This window comes from Triticum dicoccoides, chromosome 4A (assembly GCF_002162155.2).
Source record: "Triticum dicoccoides isolate Atlit2015 ecotype Zavitan chromosome 4A, WEW_v2.0, whole genome shotgun sequence".
Lineage (NCBI taxonomy): Eukaryota > Viridiplantae > Streptophyta > Magnoliopsida > Poales > Poaceae > Triticum > Triticum dicoccoides.
In genome coordinates, this window is record NC_041386.1 from 529,955,341 (window position 1) to 529,977,616 (window position 22,276).

A 22,276-nucleotide genomic window follows, 5' to 3' on the forward strand; every position below is an offset into this window, starting at 1 on the left:
GTTCGTTGTTTCGAAGCACCACGTGATGATCGGGTGTGATAGATTCTAACGTTCACATACAACGGGTGTAAGACAGATTTACACAGGCGAAACACTTAGGTTGACTTGGCGAGCCTAGCATGTACAGACATGGCCTCGGAACACAAGAGACCGAAAGGTCGAGCATGAGTCGTATGGTAGATACGACCAACATGAAGATGTTCACCGATGATGACTAGTCCGTCTCACGTGATGATCGGACACGGCCTAGTTGACTCGGATCATGTAATCACTTAGATGACTAGAGGGATGTCTATCTGAGTGGGAGTTCATAAGATGAACTTAATTATCCTGAACATAGTCAAAAGGTCTTCGCAAATTATGTCGTAGCTCGCGCTTCAGTTCTACTGTTTAGATATGTTCATAGAGAAAATTTAGTTGAAAGTTGATAGTAGCAATTATGCGGACTAGGTCCGTAAACTGAGGATTGTCCTCATTACTTCATAGAAGGCTTATTCCTTAATGCACCGCTCAGTGTGCTGAACCTCGAACGTCGTCTGTGGATGTTGCGAACATCTGACATACACATTTTGATAACTACGTGATAGTTCAGTTAAACGGTTTAGAGTTGAGGGACCGAAGACGTTTTGAAACGTCGCGAAACATATGAGATGTTTCGAGGGCTGAAATTGGGATTTCAGGCTCGTGCCCACGTCAAGAGGTATAAGACCTCCGACGATTTTCTTAGCCTACAAACTAAGGAGAAAAGCTCAATTGTTGAGCTTGTGCTCAGATTGTCTGAGTACAACAATCATTTGAATCAAGTGGGAGTTGATCTTCCAAATGAGATATTGATGTTTCTCCGAAGTCATTACCACCAAGCTGCTAGAGCTTCATGACGAACTATAATGTATCGGGGACATATATGATGATCCTTGAGATATTCGCGATGTTTGACACCACAAAAGTAGAAATCAAGAAGGAGCATCAATTGTTGATGGTTGGTGAAACCACTAGTTTCAAGAAGGGCAAGGGAAAAAAGGGATGCTTCATGAAACGGCAAATCAGCTGCTGCTCTAGTGAAGAAACCCAAGGTTGAACCCAAACCCGAGACTAAGTGCTTCTGTAATAAGGGGAACAGCCACTGGAGCAAAATTACCCTATATACTTGGTAGATGAGAAGGTTGTCAATAGAAGTATATTGGATATACATTATGTTAATGTGTACTTTACTAGTACTCCTAGTAGCACCAGGGTATTAGATACCGGTTCGGTTACTAAGTGTTAGTAACTTGAAACAAAAGCTACGGAATAAACGGAGACTAGCTAAAAGGTGAGATGACGATATGTGTTGGAAGTATTTCCAAGGTTGATCAAATATCGTACGCTCCCTCTACCATCAAGATTGGTGTTTGCGTTGAGCATAGACATGATTGGATTATGTCTATCGCAATACGGTTATTCATTTAAGGAGAATAATGGTTACTCTGTTTATTTGAATAATACCTTCAATGGTCTTGCACCTAAAATGAATGGTTTATTGAATCTCGATCGTAGTGATACACATGCTCATGCCAAAACATATAAGATAGTAATGATAGTACCACCTACTTGCGGCACTGCCACGTAAGTCATATCGGTATAAAACGCATGAAGAAGCTCCATGTTGATGGATCTTTGGGCTCACTCGTTTTTGAAAAGTTTGAGACATGCAAACCATGTCTATTGGTGTATATGCATGAAGAAACTCCATGCAAATGGACCGTTTGGACTCACTTGATTTTTGAATCACTTGAGACATGCAAATCATACCACATGGGCAAGATGACTGAAAGCCTCGTTTTCAGTAAAATGGAACTAGAAAGCAACTTGTTGGAAGTAATACATTTTGATGTGTGCAGTCCAATGAGTGCTGAGGCATGTAGTGGATATCGTTATGTTCTTACTTCACAGATGATTTGAGTAGATGTTGAGTATATTTACTTGATGAATCACGAGTCTGAATTATTGAAAGGTTCAAGTAATTTCAGGGTGAAGTTGAAAGATCATCGTGACAAGAGGATAAAAGATCTATGATATGATCATAGAGATGAATATTTGAATTACGAGTTTGGCACAGAATTAAGACATTGTGGAAATTGTTTCACAACTAATACAGCCTGGAACACCATAGTGTGATGGTGTGTCCGAACATCATAACTGCAAGTGGGAGACTGTTGGAAATATGCCCTAGAGGCAATAATAAATTGGTTATTATTATATTTCCTTGTTCATGATAATCGTTTATTATCCATGCTATAATTGTATTGATAGGAAACTCAGATACATGTGTGGATACATAGACAACACCATGTCCCTAGTAAGCCTCTAGTTGACTAGCTCGTTGATCAATAGATTGTTACGGTTTCCTGACCATGGACATTGGATGTCGTTGATAACGGGATCACATCATTAGGAGAATGATGTGATGGACAAGACCCAATCCTAAGCCTAGCACAAAGATCATGTAGTTCGTATGCTAAAGCTTTTTCTAATGTCAAGTATCATTTTCCTTAGACCATGAGATTGTGCAACTCCCGGATACCGGAGGAATTCTTTGGGTGTGCCAAACGTCACAACGTAACTGGGTGGCTATAAAGGTACACTACAGGTATCTCTGAAAGTGTCTGTTGGGTTGGCATGAATCGAGACTGGGATTTGTCACTCCGTGTAAATGGAGAGGTATCTCTGGGCCCACTCGGTAGGACATCATCATAATGTGCACAATGTGACCAAGGAGTTGATCACAGGATGATGTGTTACGGAACGAGTAAAATAGAATTGCCGGTAACGAGATTGAACAAGGTATCGGGATACCGACGATCAAATCTCGGGCAAGTACAATACCGCTAGACAAAGGGAATTGTATACGGGATTGATCGAATCCTCGACATCGTGGTTCATCCGATAAGATCATCGTGGAACATGTGGGAACCAACATGGGTATCCAGATCCCGCTGTTGGTTATTGACAGGAGAACGTCTCGGTCATGTCTGCATGGTTCCTGAACCCGTAGGGTCTACACACTTAAGGTTTGATGACGCTAGGGTTATAAAGGAAGTTTGTACGTGGTTACCGAATGTTGTTCGGAGTCCCGGATGAGATCCCGGACGTCACGAGGAGTTCCGGAATGGTCCGGAGGTAAAGATTTATATATGGGAAGTCCTGTTTTGGTCACCGGAAAAGTTTTAGGTTTTATCGGTAACCTACCGGGACCACCGGGAGGGTCCCGGGGGTCCACCAACTGGGGCCACCAGCCCCGGAGGCTTGCATGGGCCAAGAGTGGGAAGGGACCAGCCCCTGAGTGGGCTGGTGCACCTCCCACAAGGCCCAAGGCGCAGCTAGGAGGAGAAGGGGGAAACCCTAGGCGCAGATGGGCCTAAGGCCCACCCTAGGGCGCGCCCCCTTCTCCCCCTCTTGGCCGCCCCCCTCCATCCCATCTAGGGCTGCCGCCCCCTAGGGGTGGGAACCCTAGAGGGGGCGCACCCTCCTCCCGTTCTCCTATAAATAGTGGGGGTTTTGGGTTGCCCAAGACACACGATTTGATCTCTCCCTGGCACAGCCCTACCTCTCTCCTCCTCGTCTCTTGCGGTGCTTGGCGAAGCCCTGCTGGAGTACCACGCTCCTCCACCACCACCACGCCGTTGTGCTGCTGCTGGATGGAGTCTTCCTCAACCTCTCCCTCTCTCCTTGCTGGATCAAGGCATGGGAGACGTCACCGGGCTGTACGTGTGTTGAACGCGGAGGTGCCGTCCGTTCGGCACTAGGATCTCCGGTGACTTCGATCACGACGAGTACGACTCCTTCAACCCGTTCTCTTGAATGCTTCCGCATAGCGATCTACAAGGGTATGTAGATGCACTCTCCTTCCCCTCGTTGCTGGTTTCTCCATAGATAGATCTTGGTGACACGTAGGAAAAGTTTGAATTTCTGCTACGTTCCCCAACAGTGGCATCATGAGCTAGGTCTATTGTGTAGATTCTTTGCACGAGTAGAACACAAAGAGTTGTGGGCGTTGATTTTGTTCAATATGCTTACCGTTACTAGTCCAATCTTGATTCGGCGGCATTGTGGGATGAAGCGGCCCGGACCAACCTTACACGTACTCTTACGTGAGACTGGTTCCACCGACTGACATGCACTAGTTGCATAAGGTGGCTAGCGGGTGTCTGTCTCTCCCACTTTAGTCGGATCGGATTCGATGAAAAGGGTCCTTATGAAGGGTAAATAGCAATTGGCATATCACGTTGTGGTTTTTTGCGTAGGTAAGAAACGTTCTTGCTAGAAACCCATAGCAGCCACGTAAAACTTGCAAACAACAATTAGAGGACGTCTAACTTGTTTTTGCAGGGTATGCTATGTGATGTGATATGGCCAAAAGGATGTGATGTATGATATATGTGATGTATGAGATTGATCATGTTCTTGTGATAGGAATCACGACTTGCATGTCGATGAGTATGACAACTGGCAGGAGCCATAGGAGTTGTCTTTATTTATTGTATGACCTGCATGTCATTGAACAACGCCATGTAATTACTTTACTTTATTGCTAACCGGTAGCCATAGTAGTAGAAGTAATAAGTTGGCAAGACAACTTCATGGAGACACAATGATGGAGATCATGGTGTCATGCCGGTGACAAGATGATCATGGAGCCCCAAGATGGAGATCAAAGGAGCTATATGATATTGGCCATATCATGTCACTATTATTTGATTGCATGTGATGTTTATCATGTTTTTGCATCTTGTTTACTTAGAACGACGGTAGTAAATAAGATGATCCCTCATAATAATTTCAAGAAAGTGTTCCCCCTAACTGTGCACCGTTGTGACAGTTCGTTGTTTCGAAGCACCACATGATGATCGGGTGTGATAGATTCTAACGTTCACATACAAAGGGTGTAAGACAGATTTACACACGCGAAACACTTAGGTTGACTTGACGAGCCTAGCATGTACAGACATGGCCTCGGAACACAAGAGACCGAAAGGTCGAGCATGAGTCGTATGGTAGATACGATCAACATGAAGATGTTCACCGATGATGACTAGTCCGTCTCACGTGATGATCGCACACGGCCTAGTTGACTCGGATCATGTAATCACTTAGATGACTAGAGGGATGTCTATCTGAGTGGGAGTTCATAAGATGAACTTAATTATCCTGAACATAGTCAAAAGGTCTTCGCAAATTATGTCGTAGCTCGCGCTTCAGTTCTACTATTTAGATATGTTCATAGAGAAAATTTAGTTGAAAGTTGATAGTAGCAATTATGCGGACTAGGTCCGTAAACTGAGGATTGTCCTCATTGCTTCATAGAAGGCTTATGTCCTTAATGCACCGCTCAGTGTGCTGAACCTCGAACGTCGTCTGTGGATGTTGCGAACATCTGACATACACATTTTGATAACTACGTGATAGTTCAGTTAAACGGTTTAGAGTTGAGGCACCGAAGACGTTTTGAAACGTCGCGAAACATATGAGATGTTTCGAGGGCTGAAATTGGGATTTCTGGCTCGTGCCCACGTCAAGAGGTATAAGACCTCCGACGATTTTCTTAGCCTACAAACTAAGGAGAAAAGCTCAATTGTTGAGCTTGTGCTCAGATTGTCTGAGTACAACAATCATTTGAATCGAGTGGGAGTTGATCTTCCAGATGAGATATTGATGTTTCTCCGAAGTCATTACCACCAAGCTGCTAGAGCTTCGTGATGAACTATAATGTATCGGGGACATATATGATGATCCTTGAGATATTCGCGATGTTTGACACCACAAAAGTAGAAATCAAGAAGGAGCATCAATTTTTGATGGTTGGTGAAACCACTAGTTTCAAGAAGGGCAAGGGAAAAAAGGGATGCTTCATGAAACGGCAAATCAGCTGCTGCTCTAGTGAAGAAACCCAAGGTTGAACCCAAACCCGAGACTAAGTGCTTCTGTAATAAGGGGAACAGCCACTGGAGCAAAATTACCCTATATACTTGGTAGATGACAAGGTTGTCAATAGAAGTATATTGGATATACATTATGTTAATGTGTACTTTACTAGTACTCCTAGCAGCACCAGGGTATTAGATACCGGTTCGGTTACTAAGTGTTAGTAACTCGAAACAAAAGCTACGGAATAAACGGAGACTAGCTAAAAGGTGAGATGACGATATGTGTTGGAAGTATTTCCAAGGTTGATCAAATATCGTACGCTCCCTCTACCATCAAGATTGGTGTTTGCGTTGAGCATAGACATGATTGGATTATGTCTATCGCAATACGTTATTCATTTAAGGAGAATAATGGTTACTCTGTTTATTTGAATAATACCTTCAATGGTCTTGCACCTAACATGAATGGTTTATTGAATCTCGATCGTAGTGATACACATGCTCATGCCAAAAGATATAAGATAGTAATGATAGTACCACCTACTTGTGGCACTGCCACGTAAGTCATATCGGTATAAAACGCATGAAGAAGCTCCATGTTGATGGATCTTTGGGCTCACTCGTTTTTGAAAAGTTTGAGACATGCAAACCATGTCTATTGGTGTATATGCATGAAGAAACTTCATGCAAATGGACCGTTTGGACTCACTTGATTTTTGAATCACTTGAGACATGCAAATCATACCACATGGGCAAGATGACTGAAAGCCTCATTTTCAGTAAAATGGAACTAGAAAGCAACTTGTTGGAAGTAATACATTTTGATGTGTGCAGTCCAATGAGTGGTGAGGCATGTAGTGGATATCGTTATGTTCTTACTTCACAGATGATTTGAGTAGATGTTGAGTATATTTTACTTGATGAATCACGAGTCTGAATTATTGAAAGGTTCAAGTAATTTCAGGGTGAAGTTGAAAGATCATCGTGACAAGAGGATAAAAGATCTATGATATGATCATGGAGATGAATATCTGAATTACGAGTTTGGCACAGAATTAAGACATTGTGGAAATTGTTTCACAACTAATACAGCCTGGAACACCATAGTGTGATGGTGTGTCCGAACATCATAACTGCACCCTATTGGATATGATGCATGCCATGATGTCTCTTATCGAATTACCACGATAGTTTATTGGTTAGGCATTAGAGGCAACCACATTCACTTTAAATAGGGCACCACGTAATTCTGATGAGATGACACCGTATGAACTATGGTTTAGAGAAACCTAAGTTGTCATTTCTTAAAAGTTTGGGGCTGTGACGCTTATGTGAAAAAGTTTCAGGCTGATAAGCTTGAACCCAAAGCGGATAAATGCATCTTCATAGGACACCCAAAACAGTTGGGTATACCTCCTGTCTCAGATCCGAAAGCAATAAGGGATTGTTTCTAGAATTGGGTCCTTTCTCGAGGAAAAGTTTCTCTCAAAAGAATTGAGTGGGAGGATGGTGGAGACTTGACGAGGTTATTGAACCGTCTCTTCAACTAGTGTGTGGCAGGGCGCAGGAAGTTGTTCCTGTGGTACCTACACCAATTGAAGTGGAAGCTTATGATAGTGATCATGAAACTTCAGATCAAGTCACTACCAAACCTCGTGGGATAACAAGGATGCGTACTACTTCAGAGTGGTACGTAATCCTATCTTGAACCTACGAGCTATGGAGAAGCAATGGTGGGCCTGAATTCCGATAAATGGCTCGAGGCCATAAAATCCGAGAAAGGATCCATGTATGAAAACAAAGTGTAGACTTTGGAAGAACTACTTGATGGTCGTAAGGCTGTTAGGTACATATGGATTTTAAAAGGAAGACGGACAATGATGGTAAGTATCACCATTAAGAAAGCTCGACTTGTCGTTAAGACATTTTCCGACAAGTTCAAGGAGTTGACTACGATGAGACTTTCTCACTCGTAGCGATGCTAAGAGTCTGTTGGAATTATATTAGTGATTACTGCATTGTTTATGAAATCTTGCAGATAGGATGTCAAAAACATTGTTTTCTAAACGATTTTCTTGAGGAAAGGTTGTATGTGATACAACAGGAAGGTTTTGTCAATCCTGAAAGATGCTAATAAGTATGCAAAGCTCCAGCAATCCTTCTAAGGACTGGAGTAAGCATCTCGGAGTTGGAATGTACGCTTTGATGAGATGATCAAAGATTTTGGGTTTATACAAAGTTTATGAGAAACTTGTATTTCCAAAGAAGTGAGTGGGAGCACTATAGAATTTCTGATGAGTATATGTTGTTGACATATTATGGATCAGAAATGACGTAGGATTTCTGGAAAGCATATAGGGTTATTTGAAAGTGTTTTTCAATGGAAAGCCTGGATTAAGCTACTTGAACATTGAGCATCAAGATCTATAAGGATAGATCAAAACACTTAATGGTACTTTCAAATGAGCACATACCTTGACATGATCTTGAAGGTGTTCAAGATGGATCAGTCAAAGAAGGAGTTCTTGCCTGAGTTGTAAGGTATGAAGTTAAGACTTAAAGCTCGACCACGGCAGAAGAAAGAGGAAGGACGAAGGTCGTCCCCTATGCTTTTGTCATAGGCTCTATACGGTATGCCATGCTAAGTACCGCACCTGATGTGTGCCTTGCCACATGTCTGGCAAGAGGGTACAAAGATGATCTAGGAGTAGATCACCAGATAGCGGTCAAAATTATCCTTAGAGGAATAAGGATATGTTTCTCGGTTATGGAGGTGATAAAGAGTTCGACGTAAAGAGTTACATCGATGCAAGCTTTAACACCTATCCGAATGACTTTGAGTAGCAAACCGGATACGTATAGTGGAGAAACCATTTGGAATAGCTCCAAGTGGAGCGTGGAAGCAGCATTTATAATATGACCTAGAGATTTGCGAAGTACATACGGATCTGAATGTTGCAGACCCGTTGACTAAAACCTCTCTCACAAGCAAACCATGATCAAACCCAGAACTCATTGAGTCTTAATCACATGATGATGTGAACTAGTTTAGTGACACTAGTAAACTCTTTGGATGTTGGTCACATGGCGATGTGACCTGTGAGTGTTAATCACATGGCGATGTGAACTAGATTATTGACTCTAGTGCAAGTGGGAGACTGTTGGAAATATGCCCTAGAGGCAATAATAAATTGGTTATTATTATATTTCCTTGTTCATGATAATCGTTTATTATCCATGCTATAATTGTATTGATAGGAAACTCAGATACATGTGTGGATACATAGACAACACCATGTCCCTAGTAAGCCTCTAGTTGACTAGCTCGTTGATCAATAGATTGTTATGGTTTCCTGACCATGGACATTGGATGTCGTTGATAACGGGATCACATCATTAGGAGAATGATGTGATGGACAAGACCCAATCCTAAGCCTAGCACAAAGATCGTGTAGTTCGTATGCTAAAGCTTTTTCTAATGTCAAGTATCATTTCCTTAGACCATGAGATTGTGCAACTCCCGGATACCGGAGGAATTCTTTGGGTGTGCCAAACGTCACAACGTAACTGGGTGGCTATAAAGGTACACTACAGGTATCTCTGAAAGTGTCTGTTGGGTTGGCACGAATCGAGACTGGGATTTGTCACTCCGTGTAAATGGAGAGGTATCTCTGGGCCCACTCGGTAGGACATCATCATAATGTGCACAATGTGACCAAGGAGTTGATCACAGGATGATGTGTTACGGAACGAGTAAAAGAGACTTGCCGGTAACGAGATTGAACAAGGTATCGGGATACCGACGATCGAATCTCGGGCAAGTACAATACCGCTAGACAAAGGGAATTGTATACGGGATTGATCGAATCCTTGACATCGTGGTTCATCCGATAAGATCATCGTGGAACATGTGGGAACCAACATGGGTGTCCAGATCCCGCTGTTGGTTATTGATCGGAGAACGTCTCGGTCGTGTCTGCATGGTTCCTGAACCCGTAGGGTCTACACACTTAAGGTTCGATGACGCTAGGGTTATAAAGGAAGTTTGTATGTGGTTACCGAATGTTGTTCGGAGTCCCGGATGAGATCCCGGACGTCACGAGGAGTTCCGGAATGGTCCGGAGGTAAAGATTTATATATGGGAAGTCCTGTTTTGGTCACCGGAAAAGTTTCGGGTTTTATCGGTAACATACCGGGACCATCGGGAGGGTCCCGGGGGTCCACCAAGTGGGGCCACCAGCCCCGAAGGCTTGCGTGGTCCAAGAGTGGGAAGGGACCAGTCCCTGAGTGGGCTGGTGCGCCTCCCACAAGGCCCAAGGCGCAGCTAGGAGGAGAAGGGGGAAACCCTAGGTGCAGATGGGCCTAAGGCCCACCCTAGGGCGCGCCCCCTTCTCCCCCTCTTGGCCGCCCCCCTCCATCCCATCTAGGGCTGCCGCCCCCTAGGGGTGGGAACCCTAGAGGGGGCGCACCCTCCTCCCCTTCTCCTATAAATAGTGGGGGTTTTGGGCTGCCCAAGACACACAATTTGATCTCTCCCTGGCGCAGCCCTACCTCTCTCCTCCTCGTCTCTTGCGGTGCTTGGCGAAGCCCTGCTGGAGTACCATGCTCCTCCACCACCACCACGCTGTTGTGTTGCTGCTGGATGGAGTCTTCCTCAACCTCTCCCTCTCTCCTTCCTGGATCAAGGCATGGGAGACGTCACCGGGCTGTACGTGTGTTGAACACGGAGGTGCCGTCCGTTCGGCACTAGGATCTCCGGTGATTTGGATCACGACGAATACGACTCCTTCAACCCGTTCTCTTGAACACTTCCGCATAGCGATCTACAAGGGTATGTAGATGCACTCTCCTTCCCCTTGTTGCTGGTTTCTCCATAGATAGATCTTGGTGACACGTAGGAAAATTTTGAATTTCTGCTACGTTCCCCAACACGTACTGGATTGATAACCATGGTTCTTAACTGAGGGAAATACTTATCTCTACTGTACTGCATCATCCTCTCCTCTTCAGGGAAATCCCAACGTAGCTCACAAGTAGCAACTACTCAGAAATCATATTCATTCTCAAGATCAGAGGTGTATTGAATATGCTTAAGGATCTAAAATTATAGTCCTCCACCAAATAAACTAAATAGCATCAACTACAAGATGTAATCAACACTACTAGCAACCCACAGGTACCAATCTATAGTTTTGAGAGATTGAATACAAGAGATGAACTAGGGTTTGAGAGGAGATGGTGCTGGTGAAGATGTTGATGAAGATTGCTCCTCCCATGATGAGAGGGCCATTGATGATGTCAATGACTTCGATTTCCCCCTCCCGTAGGGAAGTATCCCCGACGGAATCACTCTGCGGGAGAGCAAAAGTGCTCCTGCCCAGGTTCTGCCTCGAGACGGCGGCCCTTCATCCTGAAAATCTTCCTCTTAATTTTTTTAGGAAAAATGGCTTCATATAGTAGGAGGGGCTAGCGGCCAGTTGTGAGGTCCACAAGGCATCAGGGCGCGCTAGGAGATTTTTATTGAATATATAAAAAATATTGGAACGAAGAAATACCAAAGGGAGACTTGTGGGCAGCAGGTGGCCCTCCTTGGGTAAATCTTCGTTCCAATATTTTTTATATATTCAATAAAAATCTCTGTGAGGTTTCTGAAGGAAATATGCCCTAGAGGAAATAATAAAATTGTTATTTATATTTCCTTATATCATGATAACTGTTTATTATTCATGCTAGAATTGTATTAACCGGAAACTTAGTACATGTGTGAATACATAGACAAACAGAGTGTCCCTAGTATGCCTCTACTTGACTAGCTCGTTAATCAAAGATGGTTAAGTTTCCTAACCATAGACATGTGTTGTCATTTGATAAACGGGATCACATCATTAGAGAATGATGTGATGGACAAGACCCACCCGTTAGCTTAGCATAATGATCGTATAGTTTTATTGCTATTGCTTTCTTCATGACTTATACATATTCCTCTGACTATGAGATTATGCAACTTCTTAATACCGGAGGAACACTTTGTGTGATATCAAACGTCACAACGTAACTGGGTGGTTATAAAGATGATCGTAGGAATTTTTTTGAAATACTGCGTTCCCCAACAGTTTCAAGTCATTTGGAGCTCCATAGAACAACTATCTTTGTTGTACCTCTTTTAGGTCCAGAATTCCAGCTGACGATATTTTTTCCTCTTCATGTAGATCTTGCAAATTAAGAGAGAAAAGGCATTAGAATTGCATTATAAAGTGGAATAATGACCAAAAACATTATAAATAATAGTAAAAAACATGATGCAAGAAGGTATCAGTGGTAAGATGGGGTTTATAGCATATTGATTGAGTTTATCCCTCTACATCATATCATCTTGCCTAATGCATTACTCTGTTCTTGTGAACTTAATACTCTAGATGCATGCTGGATAGCGGTTGATGTGTGGAGTAATAGTAGTAGATGCAGAATCGTTTCGATCTACTTGACACGGACGTGATGCCTATGTTTATGATCATGCCTAGATATCATCATAACTATGCACTTTTCTATCAATTGCTCGGCAGTAATTTGTTCACCCACCGTAATACATGCTATCTTGAGAGAAGCCACTAGTGAAACCTATGGCCCCTGGGTCTACTTTACATCATATTAATTTCCCGTCAACTAGTATTTCTGTCGCCATTTATTTTGTAATCTTTACTTTCCAATCTATAAAACAAAAATACCAAAAATATTTATCTTATTATATTTATGTGATCTCACTTTTGCAAGTGGCCGTGAAGGGATTGGCAACACCTTTATCGCGTTGGTTGAAGGTTCTTATTTGTTTGTGCAGGTACTAGGCGATTTGCGTGTAGTCTCCTACTGGATTGATACCTTGGTTCTCAAAAACTGAGGGAAATACTTACGCTACTTTGCTGCATCACCCTTTCCTCTTCAAGGAAAAACCAACACATTCTTAAGAGGTAGCAAGAAGGATTTCTGGCGCCGTTGTCGGGGAGATTTGCACCAAGTCAAGTCAAGATTTGATCTCCCGACAACTAGCCATTTCTGGCGCCGTTGCCGGGGAGATCTACGCCAAGTCAAGACATACCAAGTACCCATCACAAACTCTTATCCCTCGCATTACATTATTTGTCATTTGCCTCTCGTTTTCCTCTCCCCTACTTCACCTTTGTCGTTTTATTCGCCCTTTTCCGTTCGCCTCTTTTCACTTGCCTCTTGTTTGCTTGTGTGTTGGATTGATTGTTTGTCACGATGGCTCAAGATAACACTAAATTGTGTGACTTTTCCAACACCAGCAATAATGATTTTATTAGCACTCCGATTGCTCCTACTACCGATGTTGAATCTTGTGAAATTAATACTGCTTTGTTGAATCTTGTTATGAAAGATCAATTTTCTGGCCTTCCTAGTGAAGATGCCGCTACCCATCTAAACAGCTTCATTGATTTGTGTAATATGCAAAAGAAGAAAATGTGGATAATAATATTGTTAAATTGAAGCTATTTCCATTTTCGCTTAGAGATCGTGCTAAAACTTGGTTCTCTTCTTTGCCTGAAAATAGTATTGATTCATGGAATAAGGGCAAAGATGCTTTTATCTCTAAGTATTTTCCTCCCGCTAAGATCATCTCTCTTAGAAATGATATTATGAATTTTAAGCAACTTTACCATGAGCATGTTTCACTAGCTTGGGAGAGGATGAAATTAATGATACGTAATTGCCCTACACATGGATTGAATCTATGGATGATTATACAAGAAATTTATGCTGGATTGAATTTTGCTTCTAGAAATCTGTTAGATTTGGCTTCGGGAGGTACTTTTATGGAAATCACTTTAGGAGAAGCTACTAAACTCCTAGACAATATTATGGTTAATTATTCTCAATGGCATACCGAAAGATCCACTAGTAAAACGGTTCATGCTATTGAAGAGATTAATGTTTTGAGTGGAAAGATGGATGAACTTATGAAATTATTTGCTAATAAGAGTGCTTCTTCTGATCCTAATGATATGACTTTGTCCACTTTGATTGAGAATAATAATGAATCTATGGATGTGAATTTTGTTGGTAGGAACAATTTTGGTAACAACGCGTATAGAGGAAATTTTAATTCTAGGACGTTCCCTAGCAAATCCTCTAATAATTATGGTAATTCCTATGACAATTATTATGAAAATTTCAATAAGATTCCCTCTTATTTTGAGACTAGTGTTAAATAATTTATGAATTCGCAAAAGAGTTTCAATACTTTGCTTGAAGAAAAATTGCTTAAGATTGATGAGTTGGCTAGGAACATGGATAGAATTTCTCTTGATGTTGATTCTTTGAAACTTAGATCTATTCCACCTAAGCATGATATCAGTGAGTCTCTCAAGGCCATGAGAATTTCCATTGATGAGTGCAAAGAAAGAACCGCTAGGATGCGTGCTAAAAAAGATTGCTTTGTGAAAGCGTGTTCTTCTAGTTTTCATGATAATAATGAAGAAGATCCAAATGTGATTGGTGTGTCTCCTATTAAGTCTTTGTTTGTAAATATGAATCTTTATAAAGATGGGACTGGAGATGAGTCAACTTTAGTTAGAAGGCGTCCCAATGATTCGTAGTTTTTAGATCTTGATGCTAAATTTAATAAAAGTGGGATTGAAGAGGTCAAAACTTTACATAGCAATGAACCCACTATTTTGGATTTCAAGGAATTCAATTATGATAATTTCTCTTTGATAGATTGTATTTCCTTGTTACAATCCGTGTTAAATTATCCTCATGATTATGATCAAAACAAAGCTTTTACTAAACATATCGTTGAGGCTTTAATGCAATCCCATAAAGAAAAGCTTGAATTAGAAGTTTCTGTCCCTAGAAAACTTTGTGATGAGTGGGAACCTACTATTAAAATTAAGATTAAAGATCATGAATGCTATGCTTTATGTGATTTGGGTGCTAGTGTTTCCATAATTCCAAAAACTTTGTGTGATGTGTTAGGTTTCCGGGAATTTGATGATTGTTCTTCAAATATGCATCTTGCGGATTCCACCATTAAGAAACCTATGGGAAGAATTAATGATGTTCTTATTGTTGAAAATAGGAATTATGTGCCCGGAGATGTCATTGTTATTGATATAGATTGTAATCCTACATGTCCTATTATTCTTGGTAGACCTTTCCTTCGAACGATTGGTGCAATTATTGACATGAAAGAAGGAAATATTATATTCCAATTTCCATTAAGGAAAGGCACGGAACACTTTCCTAGAAAGAAAATTAAATTACCTTGTGGATCAATTATGAGAGCCACATATGGATTGCATACCAAAGATGACAATACCTAGATCTATTCTTACCTTTATGCCTAGCTAGGGGCGTTAAACGATAGCGCTTGTTGGGAGGCAACCTAATTTTATTTTTTATTCCTTGCTTTTTGTTCCTGTTTAGTAATAAATAAATCATCTATCCTCTGTTATGATTGTGTTTTTATGTTTTAATTAGTGTTTGTGCCAAGTAAAGCAGGATCTTCTTGGGTGATTGTTGTTTGATCTTGCTGAAAAAAACAGAAAGTATGCGCTCACGAGAAAATTTTAATTTTTTACCAGAGAGCGATAAAATACTGATTCCAACTGCAGTAGGTCAATATACAAATTATTTAGGATGTCTAATTTCTCAGGATTTTTGGAGTTACAGAAGTATTTGATACTTACAGATTACTACAGACTGTTCTGTTTTTGACAGATTCTGTTTTTCGTGTGCTGTTTGGTTATTTTGATGAATCTATGGCTAGTATCAGGGGGTATGAACCATAGAGAAGTTGAAATATAGTAGGTTTAACACCAATATAAATAAATAATGAGTTAATTACAGTACCTTAAAGTTGTGGTTTGTTTTCTTATACTAACGGAGCTTATGAGATTTTCTGTTGAGTTTTGTGTTGTGAAGTTTTCAAGTTTTTGGGTAAAGATTTGATGGATTTTGGAACAAGGAGTGGCAAGAGCCTAAGCTTGGGGATGCCCAAGGCACCCCAAGGTAAAATTCAAGGACAACCAAAAGCCTAAGCTTGGGGATGCCCCGGATCGCATCCCCTCTTTCGTCTTCGTCTATCGGTAACTTTACTTGAAGCTATATTTTTATTCACCACATGATATGTGTTTTGCCTGGAGCATCTTGTATGATTTGAGTCTTTGATTTTTAGTTTACCACAATCATCCTTACTGTACACACCTTTTGGAGAGACACATGAATCAGAATTATTAGAATACTCTATGTTCTTCACTTATATCTTTTGAGCTAGATAATTTTGCTCTAGTGCTTCACTTATACCTTTTTAGAGCACGGTGGTGGTTTTATTTTATAGAAATTATTGATCTCTCATGTTTCACTTATATTATTTTGAGAGTCTTTTAGAACAGCATGGTAATTTGCTTTGGTTAAGAAATTAGTCCTAATATGATAGGCATCCAAGATGGGTATAATCGTTCATATAAAGTGCATTGAATACTATGAGAAGTTTGATACTTGATGATTGTTTTGAGATATGAAGATGGTGATATTAGAGTCATGCTAGTTGAGTAGTTGTGAATTTGAGAGATACTTGTGTAAAAGTTTGTGATTCCTATAGCATGCACGTAAGGTGAACCATTATGTGATGAAGTCGGAGCATGATTTATTTTTTGATTGTCTTCCTTATGAGTGGTGGTCGGGGACGAGCGATGGTCTTTTCCTACCAATCTATCCCCCTAAGAGCATGCACGTAATACTTTGTTTCGATAACTAATAGATTTTTGCAATAAGTATGTGAGTTCTTTATGACTAATGTTGAGTCCATGGATTATACGCACTCTCACCCTTCCACCATTGCTAGCCTCTCTAATATCGCGCACCTTTCGCTAGTATCATACATCCACCATATACTTTCTTCAAAAAATCCACCATACCTACATATTATGGCATTTCAATAGCCATTTCGAGATATATTGCCATGCAACTTTTCACCGTTCCGTTTATTATGACACGCTCCATCATTGTCATATTGCCTTGCATGATCATGTAGTTGACATTGTATTCATGGCAAGGCCACCATTCATAATTCTTTCATACATGTCACTCTTGATTCATTTCATATCCCGGTACACCACCGGAGGCATTCACATAGAGTCATATTTTGTTCTAAGTATCGAGTTGTAATTCTTGAGTTGTAAGTAAATAAAAGTGTGATGATCACCATTATTAGAGCATTGTCCCAGTGAGGAAAGGATGATGGAGACTATGATTCCCCCACAAGTCGGGACGAGACTCCGGACAAAAAATAAAGAAAGAAAGAAAAAGGCAATAAAAAAGAGAAAAGGCCCCAAAAAATGAGAGAAAAAGAGAGAAGGGGCAATGCTACTATCCTTTTTCCACACTTGTGCTTCAAAGTAGCACCATGATCTTCATGATAGAGAGTCTCTTATGTTGTCACTTTCATATACTAGTGGGAATTTTTCATTATAAAACTTGGCTTGTATATTCCAATGATGGGCTTCCTCAAAATGCCCTAGGTCTTCGTGAGCAAGAAAGTTGGATGCAAACCCACTTAGTTTCCTTTGTTGAAGCTTTCATACACTTATAGCTCTAGTGCATCCGTTGGATAGCAATCCCTACTCACTCACATTAATATCTGTTGATGGGCATCTCCATAGCCCGTTGATACGCCTAGTTGATGTGAGACTGTCTTCTCCTTTTTGTCTTCTCCACAACCACCATTCTATTCCACCTATAGTGCTATATACATGGCTCACTCTCATGTATTGCGTGAAGATTGAAAAAGTCTGAGAACATCAAAAGTATGAAACAATTGCTTGGCTTGTCATCGGGGTTGAGCTTGATTTAAATATTTTGTGTGATGAATATAGAGCATAGCCAGACTATATGATTTCGTAGGGATAGCTTTCTTTGGCCATGTTATTTTGAGAAGACACAATTGCTTGGTTAGTATACTTGAAGTATTATTGTTTTTATGTCATTATTAAACTTTTTTCTTGAATCTTTTGGATCTGAATATTCATGCCACCATAAAGAAATTTACATTGAAAATTATGTTAGGTAGCATTCCACATCAAAGATTCTATTTTTATCATTTACCTACTCGAGGACGAGCGGGAATTAAGCTTGGGGATGCTTGATACGTCTCCAACGTATCTATAATTTTTGATTGTTCCATGCTATTATATTATCTGTTTTGGATGTTTAATGGGCTTTACTATGCACTTTTATATTATTTTTGGGACTAACCTATTAACCAAAGGCCCAGTGCAAATTGTTGTTTTTTGCCTATTTCAGTGTTTCGCAGAAAAGGAATATCAAACGGAATCCAAACGGAATGAAACCTTCGCGAGGATCTTTTTTTGGAACAAACGCAATCTAGGAGACTTGGAGTGGGGGTCAAGAAAGCAACGAGGCGGCCACGAGGTAGGGCGGCGCGCCCCCCACCCTCGTGGGCCCCTCGTAGCTCCACCAACCTACTTCTTTCGCCTATATATACTCTTATACCCTGAAAACATCCAGGGGAGCCACAAAACCACTTTTCCATCGCCGCAACCTTTTGTACCCGTGAGATCCCATCTGGGGACCTTTTTCGGCGATCTGCCGGAGGGGGATTCGATCACGGAGGGCTTCTACATCAACACCATAGCCTCTCCGATGATGTGTGAGTAGTTTATCACAGACCTTCGGGTCCATGGTTATTAGCTAGATGGCTTCTTCTCTCTCATTGGTTCTCAATACAATGTTCTCCTTGATGTTCTTGGAGATCTATTCGATGTAATACTTTTTTGCGGTGTGTTTGTCGAGATCCGATGAATTGTGGGTTTATGATCAAGTTTATCTATGCACAATATTTGATTCTTCTCTGAATTCTTATATGCATGATTTGATATCTTTGCAAGTCTCTTCAAATTATCAGTTTGGTTTGGCCTACTAGATTGATCTTTCTTGCAATGGGAGAAGTGCTTAGCTTTGGGTTCAATCTTGCGGTGCACGATCACAGTGACAGAACGGGAACCGACACGTATTGTATTATTGCCATCGAGGATAAAAAGATGGGGTTTATATCATATTGCTTGGGTTTATCCCTCTACATCATGTCATCTTGCCTAATGCGTTACACTGTTCTTATGAACTTAATAGTCTAGATGCATGCTGGAGAGCGGTCGATGTGTGGAGTAATAGTAGTAGATGCAGAATCGTTTCGATCTACTTGACACGGACGTGATGCCTATGTTTATGATCATGCCTAGATATCGTCATAACTATGCACTTTTCTATCAATTGCTCGGCAGTAATTTGTTCACCCACCGTAATACATGTTATCTTGAGAGAAGCCACTAGTGAAACCTATGGCCCCCGGGTCTACTTTACATCATATTAATTTCCCGTCAACTAGCTATTTTTGTCGACGTTTATTTTGCAATCTTTACTTTCCAATCTATAAAACAACAATACCAAAAATGTTTATCTTATTATCTTTACCAGATCTTAGTTTTGCAAGTGGTCGTGAAGGGATTGACAACCCCTTTATCGCGTTGGTTGCAAGGATCTTATTTGTTTGTGCAGGTACTAGGTGATTTGCGTGTAGTCTCCTACTGGATTGATACATTGGTTCTTAAAAACTGAGGAAAATACTTACGCTACTTTGCTGCATCACCCTTTCCTCTTCAAGGGAAAACCAACGCATGCTCAAGAGGTAGCAGGGATTACAACGGGTTGTAGGAGAGTGTAGCACTGAATAGAGAGGAAGGAAGCGATGGAGATGTCGGTGAAGACATCGAAGTTGTTGGAAATGATTATCGCGATGGTGGTTCCCCCGGCGACACTGTGGCGCCACCTGGATAAAGTGGGAGAGGTTTTCCCCTCTGATCCTTAGCCTCCATGGCTCCCGGAGTGGCGAGAGCCCCTCCGAGATTGGATCTTTGCTCTATTTGTTCTCTGTTTTTCGGAACTGTTTCTGAGGCCGAGCAACGTTTTTTAACTTGCCACATATCCATAATACTGATTGGGTTGAAAGTTTTACATGATTTTTTTTCATAAATTAGTTTTCTTGCAGCGAAAGAAGAGCTCCAACCACCTCAGGGAGCCCCCACGCAGGTGGCCCACACAGGCAGGGCCCTGGCCGCACTAGGTGGCCATGTGGAGCCCTCAGGTACCACCTTACGATGATTTTTTCACCCAAAAATCTGATATATTCTATAAAACATTCATAAAAAAAATTCAGCTCGTTCCGGCTCTGTTAATTTTGACCTATGAACCCAAAAACAATAGAAAACAAAAACTGGCCTCTGGCACTAGATTAATAGGTTAATCTAAATAAATATTGTGTTAAAAACATAAATAAATAATGTAAATATAGCATGAATACTTTAAAATTTATAGATACATTGAAGACGTATATATGATTGACCAGGCTTAGAGAGAAGTTGGATGGGTGCCAAATTATTGATACGCTAGTCCGCCTCAACATTTCCCCTCTTGTTTTGCGCCAAATCATTGGTAGAAACGTGGGTAGTTTAATCGTTGGTCAATTTTTTGGCTCGCCAATGGCAGCCATTATTTGGCAAAGCGTACATCGGCTAGAACCAAACTGCCCCATAGCATACAGCTTGGCCATTTTTATTTCATCACTTTTGAAATTTTAGTTCATTCGATTGAACTAAATAGAGCCACCGGGACCCTAAAGCTACCAGTTTGCATCTCTAATTGTGCTTTAACAATTGTTGAATAGATTGAAAGTTTTACCCTAAAAAGAAAACAATTGATGGAAACTTGAAATGATTGCACGATTAAACCTCAAATTAATCTTGGGTCCTCAGTGTTTGTGGTCACACAACTTGCGGACGGGAATCGGACACAAATCATTTTCCATGACTCCCTTTCATGTACTGTAGGACGTGTAACGCAACAAAAGCTCATCCATCTACCTTTTACTCCACGTACCACCCCTCACATGAAAGTGCAGGTATTGATCGCTGAAGAGCATGATCCGAGACTGTGATCGGCAGTGGTCTACATCGATGTGTTGGCAAGTGACTCCGCATGCATGTCTCCCCTAGACGAGTGGCAACTAAACTTGTTTTTTTTGGGGAACGCTATTTTTTTTGCTGCGGGGAACACATGTTTTTACTCAGACAAACGACTCAAGTTTCCTTGCATGTCGCCACTTTGAAATTGCTACTCCCTCTATTTCAAAATTAATGTCGTGGTTTTAGTTTAAATTTGAACTAGAACCATGACACTTATTTTGAAACTGAGGGAGTAGTAACACAAAATCAGAACCAACCATTGTTGTAAGGCTCATTCATATATAGCTTTAGTTTTGTTGATGACAATTTTGTGGCAAGCAACATGTCACTAAATAAATTCAGATACAGATAATTTCCATTTCCATTTTGGTTCAGATGCAGATGTTTCGAATACGAATAGACATTTACTCGAATACGAATATCGGATATATTGGATTATCCGCTACCAAGTTCCACCCCTATATGTAGAACAAAACCTATGATCTTAGATTTCTCAAAGAAAAAACACCTAAAAGATGTCTCCTTAAACTCGTAGTTTAATAATTACATCACACACCAGCCAACCGGATTATTGAGCCTGGTAACTCCATATTGAATGTTTCATTGCTAAACGGAACGGGGCGCAAAGCCTATTGTGATCTGAAAAATATTATCGGCGGGCCGCATGATCAGCTTCAAAATTGGAAGTCGCATATGAGTCTGTCTGTGTTAAAAAAATAACATATCAGTTTGTTTTCATGTTTTTTGTTACCTTTGTTGCTGTGATTTGAGTGACTTTTGAATCCTTCTTTGGAAAAATCTTATGGTTCAACGACCTGTACCTCCCGGGGATCATCCTCAAACTAAGTACATTTAATGTTTATGGCTTCTCATTCTTTTGGATGGGCGGCTCAAGAGTGTTTTCAAAAACTACTCCCTCCATTCCGAAATAGATGACCCAACTTTGTACTAATTTTAGTATAAAGTTGGGTCATCTATTTTGGAACGGAGAGAGTATGAAGGTAGTCAATTCCGTGCAGGTGTACAAATGATACTATCACTCCTCCGATATGATTGCAGTTTCTTCACTAGAGTCTTGACATTATTTCGTGCTGTAAAGATTGATACCACGAAGTTGTTTGAGATATATTTTTATTGCAGTTCTTAGTAATAAAAGTTACTAGGTAATTTATTGGTTCTATGATCCAAAGCATTGCACCTGTAATATAAGTTATGTTTGTGTAAAGCTACAAGCCATTCTTAAAAAAATGCAAGTCATTCTTAAGCAAAAGCTATAATCCATTTGCCTGGTTATTTAACTGCATCACAAAAAGAAATTGG